The sequence below is a fragment of the Oryctolagus cuniculus genome, chromosome 9 (genome assembly GCF_051225735.1).
Source record: "Oryctolagus cuniculus isolate XC-2025 breed Fujian yellow rabbit chromosome 9, ASM5122573v1, whole genome shotgun sequence".
NCBI lineage: Eukaryota > Metazoa > Chordata > Mammalia > Lagomorpha > Leporidae > Oryctolagus > Oryctolagus cuniculus.
In genome coordinates, this window is record NC_142875.1 from 48,826,855 (window position 1) to 48,848,191 (window position 21,337).

The following is a 21,337-nucleotide window of genomic DNA, read 5'->3' on the forward strand; positions in this document are numbered from 1 at the left end:
CTCTGTTTTTATGACATAAAAGAAAAATGAAAGTAAATAAATATTTTTAAACAAAGAAATTTAAAAATGCCAGAAGAGAATTCTTGGATTTCAGTGGCCAAAAGCAGTGAAATATAAGGACTACTTCTGTTTTCTATTATTTATCTTTGACCAGCCACTTTCTCAATGTTGCCACTCTTACAATATAGGAGACAATAATTTAGCTCTTGAATCAGAAGCCTAGAACGGTGAAGCTCAGCCTATAAGATATGTGGAAGTGGGAGTCCTAGGATACTGAGACAAAAATAAAAGGAAACTTTCAATTTGTTTATACTGGCAGTGACAACAATGTTCAATAGTGATGAAAGTTCTAGCAATTTTCTGGGCAGATTTTCCAGTTCTCAAGTGCAATGAGTCTCATTTTTGTGCAGTTCCCTTGCCTAGGTCTCCAGACTGTGATCAATATAATGATTGCCTGATACATATCCAATATATGAGATATTAGCTTGAAATATCAAGAGCCAGGTTTTTTTGCATGTAGTCAAGAACATTGATGAACAATTGTTTCATTACATTATTTTTATTTTGTATTTATTTTCAGGCTTTATAGATAGCAAGTCAAGAAATACAAAATAATATGACAAATTTGGGCAACAATTCTGAATTTGTAGTAATAACAAATGCATTAACCATTCATAAATAGGAATGCTTTGAATTAAATATGAATATATTAATGTATTTGAAATATATTAAACCTTATTTCTTGTGTAAGAGGATTGTGGCTAGGGTAGGCAATTGGCCTGGTGATCCCAAAATGGAACAATTCAATTCCCAGGTCAGTCTCTTGATGTTAGCTTCCTGCCTATGCAGACCCTTGGAGGCGGTGCTGATGGTTCATGTGTTAGGTTGTCAACAGCATGTGGGCTTCCAGCTTCCTGCTGGGAGCTGTAGTAGGCATTTGGTGAGTGAACATGTGAATGGGAATTCTTTGTTTCTCTTCCTCTCTGTTTTTCTCCCACTCAAATTTGAAAACAAACAAACAAACAAACAAAAACATATCCTTGGCTTAAATAGTTTGCTGTTTAATCACCTCCAAATTGATATATTGAGTTTCAGCAACCAATGAGATGGATTTTGGAATTGTGGTCTTTAGATAGAAATAGTTATGTATAGATGAGACCATGAGTATGGGACGTCCATGATGGGAGCAGTCTCCTTATAGGAAGGGACTCAACAGCTCTCTCCCTTTCTCTTTCTTTTAAAAGAAAGAACATACATGAATTGTGTGAACATCCAAGAAGGAAAGGTGGCACTCTACAAACAAGGATGACTTTCAGCCTAACTGCGTCATAAGGTTTATCCAAAAAACTGAGAATGTAGATTGCTATTGCTTAAATTTTCCAGTCTGACATTTTGCAGTGGAAATCCAAGCAGTCTGACAGGATTTAGGTGAACCTAAAAACACATATGTGTGCATTTCTTTTTGAAATTCATAAGATTCATCAGCCAACATACTCATCAGGAAAGAAAAGAAAAAAAACTTTTCTCATCAATAAATTTCAAAGTCAGCTAAATAGGGCTCTGTGGATAGTACTACTCATTAACCTTTTCATAATGGATACAGCCCTGAAAGCCTTGCCATCTTACCATTAACATATCTTCATTATGGAGTTGTCAGTGTCTTCCACATACACAGAACCTCATTGGATCCTTGGTGGCAGTTAAAGTGCTGTAGTGCCAAGTAGTATAAGTAAAAGTGACAACCAGCTTTATTCATCTTAGATATTGATGCTTAGATATGAACACAGTATTTATTTGAACTAATTTGTCATTAAATACTGAACTTATGCCACATTGACATAAAGAATTCACTGGTCAAAATAGACTTCAACCTATCTCCCTAAATACACACATAAATTGTCTACTTAGAAATGTGTATTATAATGAAAACATAAGATTTCTACTTTCATTAAACAAATGGATTATGATATTACCTAGGAATTCCTACTTCTTTTGGATGACTCAGGAAGACAACTTATTAACATAATTCTGCAGTTCAAAGGCAGAGATGCAAATGAGGGAGATATGCTAAAGAAGCAAGTTTTATGTGTGCTATAAAATCCTAAAATCAAAATTACTGATATTTGAGATTATATTTACAGAGAGTACACTTGAAAATATGAATAAACTCAAATCTTCTTTACGTTTTTGCTCTCTGGAAATAATACTGTCATGCTAAAGACAGACCACTGAGTGCATTTTAATAAAAACTATCAGGTGAAAACTTGCAGCAGTCCAGCCAATTACGTAGTTGTCTGATAGGAGAGCTACTATGCTACTCTTGTTGAAAAAAGATATTTATCATCATTTACTTTAAAAATGTTTAGGCTTTTTCTGTTATTGCAAAAAAGAAATGTGACAATAAAGAAAATACTGTACCATCTCACTTACATAAGGAGTCTAAAAAATAAATAGAAAGAAGCAGTAGAATGGTAGCTACCATGACAGAGAGGGAGAAGAAATGGGAAGATGTACTTTAGGGTGCAAGCTATCAATTATGTAGAAAGAATAATATTGTACATCTTACGAACAGTAAGATAGTATCAAATAATACAGTACTTAGAAAATTGCTAAGGCTTTTGTGCTCTTACCTTGCCACATGCACACACCCCCACACACACATGCACAGAAGGGGATAACTTTGAAAGTGATGGTTGGTTAATTTTTTTACTTGTAATTGTTTCACTACATATAAATATATATAGTGATGTATAAAATTTATGTAAGATAAACAAATCAAAGAATAATAAGTATAAAAGAAATTGGCAAATATCATATATTAGGAATAAATGAGAGGGGCCGGCACCATGGCTCACTTGGTTAATCCTCCGCTGGCAGTGCCGGCATCCCATATGGGTGCCGGGTTCTAGTCCTGGTTGCTCCTCTTCCAGTCCAGCTCTCTGCTGTGGCCCGGCTAGGCAGTGGAGGATGGCCCAAATGCTTGGGCCCCTGTACCCGCATGGGAGACCAGGAGGAAGCACCTGGCTCCTGGCTTCGGATTGGTGTAGCTCTGGCCATAGCGGCCATTTCGGGGGTGAACCAATGGAAGGAATACCTTTCTCTCTGTCTCTCTCTCTCACTGTCTAACTCTATCTGTCAAATAAATTTTTAAAAATGAAGGAATAAGTGAGAACAGTGAAAATTGCATGACATTATTTCTTTATTCAACCAAAAACAGGAAGAAGGCACGATGCATTATGAATAAGAATATAATTCTGAGTAAATAGTTAATTATAAAATATGACCATGTCTAATATTCTTCCAAGTTTTGAGAATTTGCTTTAGTTTTATCCTAAAAAGCAATTTCAACTGTTGCTTTTATATAGGATTCTTATTGGATTTTTTGTACTAATATTAACGATTCATCTGTTCATTTATTATTTTTAACATTTTCCAACTTATTTATGGCCAGTGAAAGGTATGTCCTGTGGAGTAAATGAATTATATAACAGTACAATGCTACATAGTTGCATGGAATTCCATAATTTTCACTCAGTGAGAATTCTTAAATTGTTTACAATATTTTGGAAATTCAGAAATGTAATTTTTGTTTTGCTTGAATTCAAGTTCATTGTGTCAATGTTTATTTTTGACTTGTACAATTTTTACATGCACTGTTTAACATTGTCTCATTATTTTAATTTACAATCTGAGTTTTCATTTTTTTTCTTGCTTTATTGCAAATTTCAGGACTTCAACTCAAATGCTGAAAAGGAAGAATGGGATTGGACACTGCTGCTACATATCTTTTTTTTTTCTTTTTTCTTTTTCTTTTTTATTTTGACAGGCAGCGTGGACAGTGAGAGAGACAGAGAGAAAGGTCTTTCTTTGCCATTGGTTCACCCTCCAATGGCCGGCGCGCTACGGCCAGCGCACCGTGCTAATCCAATGGCAGGAGCCAGGTGCTTCTCCTGGTCTCCCATGGGGTGCAGGGCCCAAGCACTTGGGCCATCCTCCACTGCACTCCCTGGCCACAGCAGAGAGCTGGCCTGGAAGAGGGGCAACCTGGACAGAATCCGGCGCCCCAACCGGGACTAGAACCCAGTGTGCCGGCGCCACAAGGCAGAGGATTAGCCTAGTGAGCCGTGGCGCCGGCGCTGCTACATATCTTAAAGAGATAGGGTTAAAGAGATTGATAAAGACATAGAGGTTCAATATGTCCCCAATAAATACAACACCAGACATAGGTATTTTGCAGAAATGTTTTATCTCATTCAGTACTTCTGACGTGTATATTATCAAGAAGGCATCATCTTGAGAAACTTTCTAATGTAATAGAATATTTTCATAAGGTTGAAGATTTTATTATTAGAATAAGAAGACTTCTTAAATGATAAATATGTTAAATCAAAAATTGTAACATATATCTTGGAATAGATCTGTACATCTATTATAAATATGATATCATATTTGTTTTATCATTATCTGTTTAATCTGGTAAAAAATTTGGAACCAGTTCCAATACAGGGCATGATTCTTATGACTAGGTTTTTAACCTCTAATAGGTTAAAGGCTTTATTCTGTCTTTCTTTTATGATCTGTAGGACTCTAAAATTGTGTTTTTATGTCAGTGTATGTTTCCTTCTCCCCTGCTTTTTATTCTTTGCTTGAAAAGCAACTTTTTATTTACATGAGTCTAGAACCTAATTCCGTTTGATATGTAAATGCATGCTTTCAAAATTAATATATATTTTATAGAACTGCAATAATGATCAAATGAGCTGCACATTTTTCTGGAATTTTAGTAAATGTTGCTCAGAATTCCAGCAAATAATATTTTCAGTGGTAGAACTTCTAATTTTTTGAACTTTAATATCATGCCATTTTTAAAATATATTTATTTATTTTTATTTGAAAAGGCAGAATAACAGTGAGGCAGAGGCAGGGGGAAAGAGAGAAATCTTGCATCTGCTGGTTCACTCCTTAAATGGCTATAATAGCCGAAGGTAGGCCAATCTGAAGCCAGGAGCCAGGAGCTGCTTTTGGGTCTTCCATGAAGGTGCAGGGGCCCAAGACTTGGTCCATCTTCTACTATTTCCCCAGGCCCCTGCATAAGGTGAAACACCTAACGTTTGGCATGGTAAGTCTGTTTTGTTCTTTAGTGAATAGTATTCCATTTGGTGTATGTGCCAATTTTTCTGATAAATATGCCAATTTATCTGATGATATACACCTTGGTCAATTTCATATCTTGGTTGTTGTGAAAAGTGCTGTCATAAATATGGTGAAGCAGATACTTCTTTGATATGATGCTATCATGTCTTTTGGATATGTACATAGTAATGGTTATTGGATCATATGACAGTTCTTTTTCTAGTATTTTAGGAAATCCCCATACTGTTGAGGTTTGTTTTTATTTACTCACATATCCTGGATATTAATGATTTGTTGGACAAGTAGCTTGAAAATATTCTCCTGTTCTGCTTGATATTTCTTCACTTCACCTATTGTTCTGTTTACTGTGAGAAAGCTTCTGAATTTTGTATCATTCTATTTTGTCTAGTTTTGCTTCATTTGTTTATAGTTTCAGGGTTCTATCCAAAAAATTTGCTTATGCCAAAGTACTGAACTGCTTTCCCTATGTTTTCTTATAGCAATTTCATAGCTCCTTATCTGACAATTAGGTATTTCATCCCTCTTGATATGATTATTGCATATAATGAGAATTAGGGTAATTTAATTTTTCTATGTCCAGTTTTGTCAGCACCACTTAACAAAAGCGCTATCCTTTCTCTAGTGTATATTCTTGGTATCTTTGTAAAAATCAGTTGGCTATTTATGTAAATTAATTTCTTTGAGTTCTATGCTTTTCCGTGTTTTGGAACACTTTGGAATGTATTGGAGTTAGTTTCTCTTTAAATATTTTGCAGAACTTTTCCCTTAATTTATCCCCATTAACTTTCAAGCTTGACAAGCAACTTTTATAAGCCTTTAATAAATTTAAAGTAGTTCATTGAAATCTTCATGCATAACTTTAGTTATAATAGGAAAAGTTAATAAAGATATTTCTGTTAATATAAAATTTTGATGAATATGTCACCATTACTATTTTGGTCTTCTTAGTGTCTTCATAAAGTTGTCACTAGTACACCTCACTGACAAAATAATTATTTCAACTGAATAAGAATATGAAGAGCAAACTTTTCATTAAACTTTTCAAGAATGCTATATTACAATGTAAACTTTTATCAGTCCTTTTAAATGAATACTTATCATGTAGAACAGCTTTTAAAATCCCTTCTCCAACATATTGTTCTAAAAATACAAATAACCAAAAACGTGTTTCTCATGTCTTCTGATAGGAGTTAAAATCCCTATGGTCAAGGCAGAGTAACCAGTGCAAAAAATAAATTTTATATATTTGAGGTGTGTCAGTAGAAATATTACACAATTTTAAATGATAAATTTTAAAGTAAGGGAGCATATTCACAATGAAACATACCAATAAAATTGCATTGATTCTACATAAAAAATGTATAATTTCATATTTACCATTAATTTATAATTCCTTTTAGCTTTTAAAAAGTTACCTCCAAATTTATTTGAATGGTAGAGTGACAGATTGAGAGGAAGATAGAAAGAGAAAAGAGATAAAGGATAAGAAAGAGAGAAAGAAAGAAAGAAAGAAAAAGAAAGAAAGAGAGAGAGAGAGAAAGAAAGAAAGAAAGAAAGAAAGAAAGAAAGAAAGAAAGAAAGAAAGAAAGAAAGAAAGAAAGAAAGAAGAGAGAGAGAGAGGGAGGGAGGGAGGGGGAGGGGAGGTGAGGAAGGAAGGGAGGGAGGGAGGGAGGGAGGGAGGGAGGGGGAGGGGAGGAAGGAAGGAAGGAAGGAAGGAGAGAAAGAGAGAGAGGGATCGAGGGAGGGAGCGAAGGAGGGAGAGATGTGGGTGATCCTGTGCCTGGCTGGGAGACTGCTTGCCTAGCCCTTGCAGAAGGTTAACCTGACTGCTGGCAAGCGGCAGGAGCCCCAGACACATTTCCCCCACCCCTGCCTACTGTTGAAGAGTCTTGTAATTAATAATCAGGTAAACAGCTCCTGGGTGTCGCCCAGGCTCATTAGGATCACCTGGAGAGCTACCATAAACTACGTGACCTTCAAGTTGATTGGAAAAACATAGCAGTGCCAATATTGGCTTTATCCTATAGAATCAGTGTTGCCCTAATTAGCTACGCCCCCTATGCCTGCCCTCTAAAAGCTTATGCTTGATCATTAATAATGCCTCTTGTCAAAGAAAGCCGTTGCCCCACCATCCTGGCAGTGTGGACCTCGCAGGACAGGACGAGTCCACAGAGAAGAGGAGGGAGGGAGGGAGGCAGGGGGGCAGGGAGGCAGGGAGGCAGGGAGGGAGAAAGAAAATCTTACATCAGCTAGTCCACTCTCAAATGCCTGAAATAGCCAAGGCTGGGCCCTGCTGAAGGCTGGAGCTAGAAACTCCACTGAGGACTCCCACATGAGTTGCAGGGTCCCAATCACTTCACCCATCATCTTCCTTTACCTTTCCAGAAGCACTGGGAGGAAGCGGCATTGAAAATTAAGTAGCAGAAACTCTGATCAATGCTTTGGTAATGCGATTAGCAGCATTGCAAGTGGCTTAACCTGCTGTATCACAATACCAACACCAATTTCCTTTTAGTTTTGAAAATAAGGCCATTCAATACTTTTCCCTTCAGGATTTTTTGTACTTATATATACTATAGAAAAAGAGAGAGAGCTTGCATCCAGTGATTCCCTTCATAATTTTTGCAATAATAGGGCATGATCCAGGGCTGAAATCTAGAATTAGGAACACAAGGGTCTTTCACACAAGTGGCAGAAATCAGTTATCTGAGCCATCAGTGCTACCCTGATAGTCTGCACTAGCAGAAATCAGGAGTCAGAGAGGGGGATCTCATCCAAGTACTCAGATATGGGCCATGGGCATCTTAACTGTAGTATTAACTGTTAGGCTAAATGGTCACCTCTTAAGAACTTATTCTTCCTGTAAGTATGTTAAGATCTTGACTTGGTGTCCAGGGAATTTAAATCCCAGGTACTCAGAATGTCAAGGAGAACTCAGATCCACCTCCAAGAACTCCAGGTAAGTAATGTTGGAGATAGTTCTATGAATTTGTATCCCAAACAATTTCCTAATCGAGGCTGATGATGATGTTTTTCGAGCACATTCTAAGTAGTACTCACAGATTAATTCATGCACTATATGAACAATATACATCATAATCATTTTTCCATACATGAACTTTAAAATGTGTTGTATTAAACTATTTGAAGAAAAATTGTATTAATATTCTATATAGTAAGCAATTAAATATTAGCTGAAAATTTTAAAGGGATAAATACATAGAAAAATCTGATGATTTTCTTGGAAACATAAAGATTTGTCTTCTTCATTACTATGATTTAAGGAACTAGTCATTCTCAGCCAGTTTATTGCAAACAATATTCACTTTTAAAGAAATTTACTAAACTAACTATATATTGCACATATACAATGCAATTAAATCAAGATGATTGATATGTCCCCTTCTTTGACATTACTATGATTGATATTTTGGAGCTCCTTTCTTCTATTTGCAAATGAAATATAATAGATTGTTGTGAACTGTAGTCACCCCCACTATGCTGTATAACACTAGGAACTTGATTCCTTTGATCAATCTTTGATTTAGTACCTGTTCCTTTATTCCTCCCAATCTCTAGTAATCATTATTCTGTGTTCATATCAACTTCTATTTACCTCCCATAAATAAGGAAAACATGTGTTCATTGTCTTGTTTTGTCTGGTTTGTTTCACATATGAGGATTTCATCCAGTTTAATTCATTTTGAGGCAGATAGGATTTCATTATTTTTATGCTGAATAGCATTCAATTATGTATGTATTCCATATTTTCTTTATCCATTCATTTGGTGACAGATATAATGGTTGATTCTGTATCTTGGCTACTATAAATAGAGCTGCAATAAACATGATGGAGCAGACATTCCTTTGATACGATAATTTTATTTCTTTTGTATATGTACCAAATATTGGTATTGCTGGATCACATGGCAGTTCTATTTTTTAGTTTTTTAAGGAACTTTCATTGTTTTCCATAGTGACTATACTAATTTATATTCCTAGCAACATTTCATGAGTTTCCCCCTCTACACGTCCTAATCAGTTTTTATGCCTTTCTGTCTTTATAATAACCATTCTAACTATGGTGAAGTAATATCTCATTGTCATTTTGATTTCTGTTTCCATATGACTGCTTGCATTAAGTATTTTTCCATATATTTGTTGGCTATTTATTTTGCTTCATTTGAAAAATACCTGTTCAAGTCCTTTGCCCATTACATATGTGGATTGATTGTTTTGTTTTGTCAAGTTTTTTCAGTTCCTCATAGATTCTGGACATCAGTCATGTTAAATAAGTAACTAGCAAATATGTTCTTCTAATATCTTAGATGTCTTTTAACTCTTAATTGTGTACCATTGCTGTGCAGAAACTGCTGCGTTTTTTATAGTTTTTGTTTGTGGGACTTTTTCTAAAAAAGAAAAAAACTCATTGCCTATAAAAGTGCCTTGAAATGTTTCCCCCATGTTTTCATTGACCAATTATATAGTTTCAGGTCTTACATTTGGGTTTTTGATCTATCTTGAGTTTAATTTTTATCTGCTTACAGGTAGGGATTCAATTTCATTCTTCTACAGATGTATACTCCGTTGTGCCAACACCAGTGATCGAAGAAGGTACCTTTATCCAGTGTATGTTCTTGGCATCTTTGTAAAAAATCAGTGGCTGTAAGTATGTGGACTAATTTTTATGTTGGTCCTTGTGTTGGTGCATTTTGTTTAAATTATGACACCTTGTAGAATTCTTTGAAAGCAGATATTGTGAAGCCTGCAGCTTTATTTTTCTTTCCCTCAGGATCTCTCTGGCTGTTATGGGCTTTCATGTGGTTTCACATTAATTTTATGATTGTTATTTTTGAAAAGATCATCAATGCCATTAGTTGTTTGATAGGGATTAAATTGAATCTCTGGATCGTGTGTATGAATCTCTGGTAGTATGGTCCTTTTTATCGATATTAAACTGCCCTCGAATGCAGCAGATGGTGACTCCAGAACTTGAGTCTCTGTCTCTCACATGGGAGACCACACATTGAGATCCCAGTCCTAGCTGTTGCAGGCATTTGGGGAATGAACCAGCAGAAGGAATATTATATCTTTCTCTCTCTCTCTCTCTCTCTCTGTAGCTTCTCTCTCTTTCATTGTTTCTCTTTCTGCCTCTTTCTCTCTCTGTCTTCTTTCTCTCAAACTGCCTTTCAAATAAATAATTAAATAATGATATCAAAGCAAATAGTTATTTAGATTTGTGTTAATTTATTTCACATTGCTAAAAGTAAAGTCACAAAAATTTTATCAAGATTCTCAATAAGAATTAATTACCATTTAATTGTTAAAAAATATCCAAACAACCTTTTAAAATATTACCTCTGGGGCCAGCAGTGTTGCCTAGTAGGTTAAACATCCACCTGCAGAGCCGGCATCCCATATGGACACTGGTTTGATTATCGGATACTCTACGTCCAATCCAGCTTGCTGCTGATGGCTTCAGACAGCAATAGAAGATGGCCCAAGTGCTTAGGCCCCAGCAGCCCCACGGGAGACCCGGAAGAAGCTCCTGGCTCCTGGCTTTGGATCTGCCCAGCTCTGGCTGTTGCAGTACATTTGGGGAGTGAACCAGCAGATGGAAGACCTGTCTCTCTGCCTCTGTCTGTCTCTGTCTGTAACTCTGCCTCTCAATAAATATTTAAAATACGTATATATTACATTTATTACTAAAATCACTTCATTATCTCACACATTACTTATAACCAAAGAAATTTGGTCTAAACATTTAAATCTAGTGCTATGCAAGCTTTTCAATTTATATTTAAATGTGAATATGTATTATCCATTCAATTTTTCAACAAATTTTAATTGCCTCCTGTGTTTGAGGCACTGATCTTAATTCTGGGAACACAATAGGGACAAAGCAGACAAAAAAATGTGAAGCAATATAGCAAGTTTAAAGCAGAGTTGGCTTAGAATTATAGGCAAGATGTGCAGAAGTGACAATAAAAACTATTTCTATATCAAACTTTTGATGCAAAATGTGCTCAGATCATTTTAATATAATCTACATCTAATTTAATTAATTAATGTGTATCAATTCATAGGGAATATTGTTCTTTCATGTTATGTGATGATATTCTAAATTTTAGACTTTTGCAATTTTTATTGAGAATTTGCATTCAAAATAACATTACTTGTTGCTAAAAATGTAAATATACTGCATGTCTAGAGATATATTTGCCTACATGGAAATACTGCCATGATTGTGTTTTTAAGAAAGGTTTCAACTTTCATGGAAGCTAGAAACTTGTAGAATGGTTGTATGCATTACAAATTTGCTGTTTTATTTTATTCAGCCCTAATGGTTTTCATTATCTCCTTAGTTGATAGAATCCATTTCCAAAACCAATAATCTCTTGAAATCCACTGAGCCACAAATTACTCATTAGGGAAAATTGTCAAAGATCATTACCTTTGCCATAGATTTCCGCTTTTCATCTCCTGCATACTCTCTTGTAATGCTCCTTACAATAAGGGGATAAATACGATGTAGTTACAGAGGATGGTTTCAGTGAAATACAGACTGATGTCTTGTTTGCTGTTATAAACACAACTTTATTAAAGGTCGATGTTGCATCATGCATAATTTTGTATTCAAACATATGATGTGCTGTCAATAAAATATAGAGTCTTACTTATGCTGTTATAATAGTTTCTGAAGTATTTCATAATTTTATCATAACTTTCAGAGAGGAGCAAATGAGTGTAAATATTTGATGATTTGCCTTTAATTGATGAACAGTAATTTAGTGAGGGAATTATTTAAAATATTTAATTTACATCATTTCATATGTAAGAATGTCATTTTACAAGGATAAAGTTTTCCCACTTGTAGTAATATTAATGTTTGATTTCTTTAAAAATCGTTAAGTCTACTGATGTGTTTAATTAGGAAAAAAATGTTCTTAACATGAACTTAATCACTGTGAATTATATGGATGATTCCCATTACTCTCTATGATACCTTCAGAACCCTTGTACTTATATAATTATATTTTGTATGTGGAAATAATTTGAAGTTCAATGAAAATTTAAATCATTTTGTCATATAATAAGTACAGCTATTAAGAAAAAATTATATGCCACTTAATTTATGTCTGATTTTTCAGAATATAGATAAAGGGAAATTTTACAATCCAGCCTTTAGAAAATCTTGGTTTGAATATTGACAGTGTTGATTATTATCCTTGTGATCTCGGGCAAATTATTTATCTTCTCTTTCTTAATTTTGTCATATACACAATAGACATTTGGATCTATCACACAAAGTTCTGAACACAGAGCTGGGTACATAGACCATTTAATGGAACTTTAATTTTTTGATGCTTTGAGCACTCTCTCTGTTATGAATTGTAACCAGTCATCAAACACTGTCTCCTCCTGCTGGAGTAGAAAATGTGAGTTGCTTGTTTCTTAGGACTCCTCTTTTTTTAACTTTTATTTAATAAATATAAATTTCCAAAGTACATTTTTGGATTATGCTTAGATGTTTAAATTTAACTGAAAAGTGATCTCTGTTAAATATAAGAGTGGGAATAAGAGAGGGAGGAGATGTACAGTTTGGGACATGCTCAATCGGACTTGCCCCTAATGGTAGAGTTAAAAACATGCCAGGGGATTCCAATTCAATCCCATCAATGTTGCATGTACCAATGCCATCTCACTACTCCAAGTGATCAATTTCAGTTCACAATTGATCATAATGATAAGATTAAGAGTCAATGGGATCACACAAACAAGACTAGTGTCTGCTAATACTAACTGATAGAATTAAAAAGGAGAGAACAATCCAACATGGGAAGCGGGATACACAGCAGACTCATAAAATGGCAGATGTCCTAAACAGCACTCTGGCCTCAGAATCAGCCCTTAAGGCATGCGGATCTGGCTGAAGAGCCCATGAGAGTATTTCAAGCATGGAAAGCCAAGGCACTCTGGCAAAAAACAAACAAACAAACAAACAAACAAAAAACAAACTCCTCTTTGAACAAGACACGGTTATGTAATCAGACTCTGACAAGGTTGGCTCAGGAGTACTAGCAGGGAAAGGTAAGAAACAATCAACACAGATTTTCCAAAGTGGATAGAGCAGCAACAAAGGGGCAAATCCATCAGGAGAAACATCTGGGGAATGTCAGTGGTAGCCAACATATACCAGCATGTTTATAAGGATCATTAAAATAAGTTTGGGGCACTTTTCTTACAGCTTATCATCTGGCTTAGTTTCCAGACTCCCTAATGATTCTGTGAGTTGCCCATCACCCTCTTAATAAACTTGCTTTCTGCTTAACCCAGCAAGAGTTGCTTGAAATGCTTACAAATAAGAACACCCTCTCATGCAGAATGTAGTGACTGATTGTTAATTACTGTTTTATTATAAGTAGAGCAAATAGTTCCTAGGATGTACTGAATAAAAGCGTAAAATCTTTAATTTTTAAAGGAGTGGACTATACTGGATATCCATAACTTAACATCTTACTAAATTCTTGATTATGTGGTGTAGATAGATAGATAATGATAGATAAGAGGTATCACTCAATGATTGGATTTTACATGTTGATGGAACAACCATAAAGCACATATAAATGCATTGTTCTTAGATCCTAATCATACCAAGAAATGGGAGACGTATTATGTGTATTCTACATGAAAAATAAAGTGAATGAGCTATATGTGTACAACTACAAATGGGAAAGGAACAGAAGGACAAATGGAAATTTACTCCTAAGCTTTGACAATCCCAAGCATATGTGACATACAAGGTTCAGTGATGTGTGCTAATGATATCTTATACTTTGCCGCTATAATTTCTTTCAAAACAGATAAAATAACATTGGAAAATTTCTAAGAAATGACTACATTTTAATTATTTTATGTCATGCTTCCTCACATTAGGTAAAACAGCCTATATTGTATTACTTTCCTGCAGAGCTTTGGTGCTAATTAATCCAGACATATAAACCCATAAAATGAACACTAAAAGACATAAAAAATAATTGACCTCCCTAAGGCAACTTTCTTGGCTTTTCCTGGAAAGATATAGATTCATTAAAGTACTCCCCATTACTTGTATTCATTAAGGGAAGGAACAATCTATTTTGTCATCAACAAACCAAACAAACTTTCTAACCTTTTGCTAGTTCCATGATGACATTTAGTTTAATTGGTCTGACCCTGACTATCCTTCAGGCTTTCCTGGAAAGAAAGTAGGCAGATACATGTGGGGGTGAATTTAAGGGGCCTGAGATAAGTTTCTGAAGTGACTTTGCTAACTATAGACTCAGACTGTGCAGAGTTCAAGTAAACATGAATTGTAAATGACTGTTGAATGCTGGAAGTCAGAACAAATTTCACCAGTTACGGTTACTGACTATATATGTATATATATGTATATATATACATGTATATATACAACTCTTTTATTAATATTAAGCAACTTTACCTTAGTGATAATATATGATGCTATAACATACTTGTAAAAATATACATGCAAACAGTATGACAGGTACACACTTAATATATTATTGTCATTAGTATGTGGAAAGTAATCAATAAAATTCAACAGAAAAAATGTCAAATGACATATATGCACAAAAATTGTTAAGAAATCGGATATTCCAGAATGTTTTTTATAATTGCACATTTAAGTGGCAACAATATCATTTTACTGTGTATGCATAAAATTGGCAAAACAAACAGACATTATTTACAGTGCTAGAAAATGATATATCAGTATCATAGAACTACTAATATGTATATAAAACATACTGGAAAGCAAGATCTAGAATCTCTTAAATAATATTCTCTTTGACCTGGTAATTCTATTCAAGGAATCCTTCCTAAATTAATAATAAAAATCCAGGGTCACACATAAGGATTTTATTAAGATTTATTTATCTATTTGAAAGTCAGAGCTACACGGAAAGAAGGAGAGGCAGAGAAAGAGAAAGAGATCTTCCATCTGCTGGTTCACTCCCCAACTGGCTGAAAAGGTCGGAGGTGCACTGATCCAAAACCGGGAGCCAAGAGATTCCACTGGGTCTCCTATGCGGGTGCAAGGGCCCAAGGACTGGGGCTATCCTCTGCTGCTTTCCCAGTCCACAGAAGAGAGCTGAATCAAAAGTGGAGCAGCCGGGACTCAAACTGGTACCCATATGGGAGGCCGGCACTGTAGTCGGCAGTTTTACTAGCTATGCCACAGCGCTGGCCTCCTGGATTTTTTTTTTTAATGAATTTGAATTGTAACAAAATTATTACAGTTCAGTTTTAAATGATTAAAGTAGTGTGTTAAAATTTTCCAATATTACATGGTCAAAGCATATATAGCAAAGGATACAGCACCCTACACAGAGTAAGAAAAGACAAGGATGGTTTCACAATGAAAGGACTAGAAAAATATTCTCTTTCTTCCATTTCAGAAATTCAAATAATGTACTCTTTCTGTCTCAGTGGAATCAGGGTGTATTGCAGTAATTAAAAGCTTTAGTAATACATTTTTGTCACAAATAGAGTTTAAAGTTTCTTCCCTTATACACAATTTATTCTCTTAAAACACTGATTAATTCTATAAATATCTCTATCCACAAGGGGTCCCTTGCCTGGCCTGCTTGCCTCCATCATCCCATGTTTCTTGTATAGGAGCATATCCTTAAGATAGCAGTGTTTGCTAATTCTGGTTACAGAGTCTACTTCTGGGGAACCTAATGCAAAGCAGTTCTAGAGCATAAAAGGTGATAGAAGACAGGGGATTTTAACAAGAGTACAGTTTACTGACATATTTCAGTAGAATATCAGATGTAATTGCCATTAGACCTCAGGGCATATTTTACATATAAATGTACTAAGAATACAAACAAAAATTATGGAAATATAAGGAATAATCTGGAACAAACATATATTATGAATTGCTGACCATATTCAATGATCTGTTCTTTCTTCAGGATTTGTTTCTGAAATGTTGTAATATATGGTTTTTGATATGATATGGTCCACCTTCTTTGGAACAAGAGATGGTTAAGAGTTTGCCATTACCAACTTGAGCTACTGCTTTATTTCTCTGGTTCCCTGAAGACTAAGCTTTTGTAATTATCAATTGGATAATTATACCATACTCATTAAACTATTTTGAATGTCCCTTCTATTTCTCACTAGAAATTTGATGGAAATATGTCTATGGATTTCAGAATAAATGATGATGTGCTCAATATTTTGAATTGACTTTTTATTCTTTGTATATAACTGGCCAAAATCCTATTAAGTGTGTCTTCATTATTACTTTAACTTATTTGTATATGTCTATGGTCTATTCCTCATAGAGTTTTAAACAATATAATGCAAATTTAGTTGATATACACCAATACAGTTTTTCTTGTGTCAAGCCTTTAATTATAGTAATGTCGTTTTTAAAATACATTCACTAAGGAAAGAGTTTTCCTTAGTTTTTTTTTTTTTTTTTAATTCTATCAAGGACTACTCTTTCTTGATATGCTTAATTTGAACAAAATTGATGTACTAGGAATTGTACTCCCATTCAGTACTTTTTGCATTGTTGCTATGGTAGCCCTGTTTGCTAGCAATTACTTATATCTATGTTGAATATCTGTGGCTGTAACAGCTTAAATTTCACTATTTAGAATACATTTTGTCTCAGTGTTTTTTGTTTGGTTTGCTCATGAAGTACAGAGTAAAGTCTCCAATTTGCATAAAACCTTAAAATGTTTTCCAGTGGAAAAACTTCTGAAATAAGAAATAGCTAGAAAATAGTTATTTAGATATTTCCAGCTTTCCTTATGTAAAGGGTAAATATGCATGCCTTTTGATCCATGGTATCTTCTCAGGCACTCATAAATATAGTACAGAATTTTGCTTGTTATTGTAAAGCTCTATTATGCATAACAAAATTACATATTGCATTAAGCAATCTATTTAGAAACCTAAGATGCTACCTAATTGGTTGGCATATTTAATATTTCATTATTTGGAAAAATTGTGACTTTGTTATTCAGCATAATTGAGCAACTAATAAATATTAACTAATACATTTAAAATAGTAAGAGACGAAAGTATCTATTCTGCTTAGAAGGAGTTTTACAAAGTCTTGTATTTAATCATCTATTCTTCAAACATGTAAATTGAATAAATGCTATGAGACAAAAAGACATTCTTCACATTTGTTCCAACATTTATAATTTCCATTTATTTTTATTTTTCATGAAACTACTTTGTTTATTTTATCTATATTCTTCCCCTTTGATTTGATATTTCTTGGGCTAAACTATGTCTTACTTCCCTTTGTATCAGAGACCACTGTCACACTTGCCATCCCATAGGTAGTGCTTGGTTCATTGTCTTCCATCTTCATGCTCTGACAGGTCTAATCCATTGAAAGTTAAGAAATATATAATAAATATTCTCTACTCTCTGCCAGATAGGGTGACACTTAAAATACATTTTCTTAAATACCACAAGAAAAAATAAATCAAATACAGTTCTTGAGCGATTAGTTCTTATGAAAAAGAGAAAACTTAATTGCCTAAGTTATTTATTTTTCAAAAAAGGAAAACAATAATAATTATTTTATCTTGCTTTACTCTTTTTACATGCAATTTATTTTAATTTTGGACTAAATTTAAGTAAATATTTATCCTCAGTTCATGCCATGTTATGATTATTACCCATGTAAAATTATTCAAATTATCTATTTATGTAATCAATTATTATGATTTCATGTTTATTGACTTTTAGTTATCCTCTTTTGTAAGGAACTCGAGTAGTTCCCCATTTTTATTTTGTGTATCTTTTATATATTTTACATTTAATTTCAGAATAGTTTAACATTCATAAAACAAGAATTGTGGGATAGTGATACAAAGAGTTCATATATGCCCCTCATTCCAGTTCCTGATTAACATCTCATCCTAGCATCTTTGTCAGATTAATAAACCACACTCAGCTTCCATTATTTCTTTTGTTCCCAATTTTATTTCTCCCACTATTCCCAGTCTCTAGGAATCAAATTCAGGGCATTTTTTAAATCTTAGTTTCCACATGTAAGGTATAATATGTTGTATTTGTCTTTCTGTATCTTATTTTACTCAACATGATGTCCTTCAGTCCATCCATTTAATTGAGAAGGACAGAATTTCATTACTTTTATAGTTGAATAATATTACATTTTGTATGTATACCACATTCTCTTTATCCATTCATTTAATGATAGGCACCTTAGTTGACTGATATTTTGGCTCTTGTGAAAAGCACAGCAGTAAGTAAACATGATAGACAGAGCTACAAACTTTGGCAAAGATGTGGAGAAAAGGAAACTCTTACACATAGTTTATGGAAGTGTAAATTAATGCAGCCACTGTGGAAAGCACTATGGAGAGTTCTTAAAAACTAGAAATGGAATTGCTATATGATTCAGCAATATAGAACTTATCTTCAAAGAGATTGTAATCTATAATGAGAAAAAGTATCTTATAAAAACAAGTTGCTTAAATGGCAAATCAAATTAACACAATGATTCAAGTGGATCATAATACAATAATTGCAAAAATGATCATTTGGATATTAGGATACTTAAAAGTTCTTATGGAAGGAAATACTTCCAAGTGAACACAAGAAGGAATAATTATTTAAAAAAATCGATTTATTTGAAAGGCAGGGACAAAAAGGTGGGGAGTGGATACAAAGACAAAGAGAGAGCTCTGTCCACTGGTTTTCTCTCAAAATGGCCAGGACTGGGCAGGGCCAAAACCAGGATCCAGGAGATTTTTGGATATAGGGGCCCAAGCACTTGGGCCATCTTCTGCTGGTTTCCCAAACACATTAGTAGGGAATAGGGTCAGAAGTGGAGTAGCCAGGGCTTGAACCAGAGCCCACATGGGATGCCAGCATCACCACTATGCTAGCCCAAAAATATTTTTCAAATAAGAGACTTAAGCTGATTTTTTAAAAATAAATGATTAATAATAGAAAGTAAGAAAAGCAAGGCAGACCAGGAAAACATAAAGCAAAATAATAGAAGAATAAGACAAATGGAGGTATTAAGATATTGATCATTTCCAATCAAAGTATATTAAAATAAGTCAATTTAAAACATATTGAACAAATATCCAATACTCATGTTATTAGCAAAATACATGGAATAAAATGAATACAACAAAAGTTTTCTTTAAGTTATTTTGGCTATTGATATTTGATTTGGTTATTTTAGCATTAATTGGCCAGTGTGTATGTTTCTTAGCTTTTCTTTGTATATCCTTACACCAATTATTTGAATTTTCAAAAATATGTCCACAGGGAAGGGTGATTGATCAGCAGTTAAGACATTGCTTGAGAGGCACTCATATATTTCGTAGTGTGTGGACCTCAGGCTCAACTCTACTCCTGAATCCAGCTTACTGTTAACATTTTGCCTGGGAAACAGTAAGTAATGCATCCAATATTTGGGTACCGGCCACTCACATGGGAGACCAAAACTGAACTGCTGGCTCCTGCCCTTGGCTTTATCCAGCTGTGGCTGATACAGGCAATAACAAATGGCTGTTTTCTCTCTCTGTCTTTGCCTCTCTACCTTTGTCTACAAATTTGAGTGAATTATCCACAGGAGATAATTATTTAAATGTCACAGTATAATCTGTGGTTATATAACATAGGATACACAAACATCTATATTTTCCTGTATGGCTGTTTAATATAAACATGTTCACCTTTAGTAAGATATCCATTTTGTATGAAACAACTAAAGAAAAATAGAAGCTAACCGCTTTCACTCATCACAGAATGACATAGATTCTAGGCCACCTTAACAGATTTTTACAAGAGAGGTATATTTTAATAGGTATGGTCATTCATTTGACTGTGCACCTATGATTCAAAAGTAAAAGGCCAGTTTTCAAATTAAAGAGAGAAATTTATTTTGAGAGGTTGCCAGTGTGTTGTATATTCAATATGTGGCCCTCATCCATTCCATGATCCTAAACATTAGGAGATGGTCTCTGAATTCATCAAATAAACACAACTTTTGCAACTTATTTACAATAAATACTATGCTAATATTTTTACATTCTGAAACATTCTATAACATTATTCTTTGTTTTTAACTTCCATTTATTTGTAAAAATAATTTAATAAGATTTCTCTGTATTTTCCAAGATTTGTATAGACTTACTAATTTAATATATTTAGCTAATTTTTCTCAATTTATGTATAGTTCTTTACAAAATTTCTCTGACCATATTTCAATTGACATTTCTCCTGTGAGAATTAGCTATAAGGAGAAGCAAATGGGAAAACAGTTTTTTTAATACCCTGAAGGTTTAAGCCTGCTTAAGGAATTTCCAAACTGTACCAGGTAGCTAATTCCACTGTCAATATTTGCACTTTTCTACATATTACTTGGCATCTCTAAATAGATCTGTGAATGAGATTTGAGAAATAACTATTCTACCTGAATAAACATACCCAAGGTTACTCAAATATCTAAAAATGGTGAGCAAAAACATTAGCAAGAAACTTATGTTCACAATCTACATGTTTACTTCAAATGAATTGAATATTCTTCTACCATAGCATAAACTTTTCATGAAAGAAAACAAATATCAAATTTAAGAAAAAAAAGTCTTTGTTCTGTATTGTATAGATGGGGTAAAGCTCAGTTTATGCTGGTTGCTATTAAAATTTTAAGAAAACAGAAATGATGAAATTACATATTTCATAAATATGAAGGTTTAAGAGTATAGGCTTAGATATCTGAAAAATCAAATGAGTCTCCAAAGTATTCATTTATATTGAGAGAAAGTATAAAATAATGAGGTGTTAACTAAACTATAATTTTGATCTTTGACATGTACAACATTTGCCTACATTTCTAGTATCAATGACCTTAGAAAAGTAGGCATAGTCAATTGAAAAAGCAATACACAGAATTGCAGAAGATAAAAGAATGGAAGATGGAAACTGAGAGCTATCTGCAGCTGAGTGATGTAGGAAGGAAAACAAGGAAGGAAAGGAAAGAAGGGAAGAAGGGAAGGGAAGGGAAGGAGAAGGGAGGGGAGAGAAGGGAAAGATCTTCCATTCTAGGTTTTACTCCCATAATGCCTGCAACACCCAGGACTGGGCAGGCTAAATCCAGAAGACC